Raw genomic sequence first — 1813 nt, forward strand, 5'->3', positions numbered from 1 at the left:
ATTTAATTTTCAAAATTATTATTAAATCTCCAATGATTCTTTAAATTTGATTGTAAAATATAGACTGTTAATACATGCCCTACTTTCTGAATAGTAGTGATGTTGACTCTTACGCAACTTCAGAAAACCATAGAACCAAATCAGTAAATAGCTAGGGAAGCATAATTTTTAAAACTGGAAACATGCCATGCGGTACTTAATGTGGTTCCATTGTTGAGGTAAGTAGAAAGTATCAGAATCCTGTATGAAAACCAGAACTAAATGTGCAGCTGACACAATGATAGGGTCATTGTGGATTTCTTAGGATAACATTGACAAGATTCTTAGGATAACATTTTAAGTTGCTTCTGGGAGCACACCAAACTGATGATTATCATTATCACAATTCCTTCAGAGTTTCAAGAATGTGTTTTATCATCTCCCCTACTGTGATTTTGCAACTCTGATATCCATTTTTAAAAAGTATTTTGAATGGGGTGGCTGAATTAGTAAATATTTTGCTTTCAGCTTTAAAATGTTAATTGTGGAGCTGGTGGAGATATATACACAGATATTTACATATGTATATATGCATATATACACACAGTGATTATTGTACTTTTAGATCTTTAGTTCTTACACCAGGTTCTTAGATTAAAATTTTTTATTACATATGGTTGTAACTGACTCTAGCTCATGGTGAGGGAAAGGTAATGTATTTTGACGATACAAGGGTGTCTAATGGAAATCAAGGAAGCTGGACTACAAAAACCTCCTGGAAGCAAGTATGCCTGCTCTCTCCATCTCTCATTGCCTTGCTTCCCTCTGGACCTGGGTTTTCTTCTTCCTTTTCTCTTGAAACCAAATTTTCCCACTTCAAGTCTCCATGATGGAAAATGGATGCCAAAACACCTTCCAAGCCTACGCCTCTACTCCTCAAGAGAACAGCCAGACTCTGTTTAAACTCTCTGAATTATACATACTCTTGGGGAGAAGCCCATTGGTCCATCTTGATCTTGTGCCTAGCCCTGAACCAGGCTTTTGTGACCAAAGGCAGAGTCACGTTATCTAAATATGCTTACCCATGAAAATATGAGAAAGAAAGAAGGCAGGGGGCCAGTTCCCAGAAACCAGAGTACTGGATCAGTTATCCACAATGGGTATAACCTATGCCAATTGGACTGACATTTTCCAAAAACACATTCTCTTTCTACATTTGTGTGTGTGTGTGGCTCATCTGCCTCTTCCTTCTCTTTTTTTTTTCTCTTCCTTCTCTTCTTCTTCTACTTTCTCTTCTCCCTTTGTATTTCCCACTTATCTTCCTCCACTTTTTCATCATTTTGTCTTCTGCAAAATAGTTCTTCCTTCCTCAGACGACATGATCTTTTCTCTCTACTTTACAAATAAAGACAAAATTTCTTTCTTTGAGTCTTTTCAGAATTACTCCAACCAATTCAAAGTTCTTGCAAAAAAAAATAGTATCAACAACAACATGCCTTTGACAACATTTCCTCCCTCCCCAAACCTGTTCTTACTTGTCTTTCTTTGTATAAATCTCAGCTTAGTAATAACAGAAGTCTACTGAGAGCAGCCAGGACCCAACCTTCATTTCAGCCTGAATCCCTGGTGATGCTCTAACACATCACTTGGTTTTGTATACAAGTCAGCAATATGATATATCTATCTGAAGAATGTCCCAGATGAAACACCATTGAAATACCAGGTTATATTAGGGGTGCCTAGGTGACTCAGTTGGTCGAGCATCCAACTCTTGATTTTAGCTCATGTCGTGATGTCACCGTTCATAGGATTGAGCACCATGTCAAGTTCTGAG

The sequence above is a fragment of the Panthera leo genome, chromosome D3 (genome assembly GCF_018350215.1).
Source record: "Panthera leo isolate Ple1 chromosome D3, P.leo_Ple1_pat1.1, whole genome shotgun sequence".
Classification (NCBI taxonomy): domain Eukaryota; kingdom Metazoa; phylum Chordata; class Mammalia; order Carnivora; family Felidae; genus Panthera; species Panthera leo.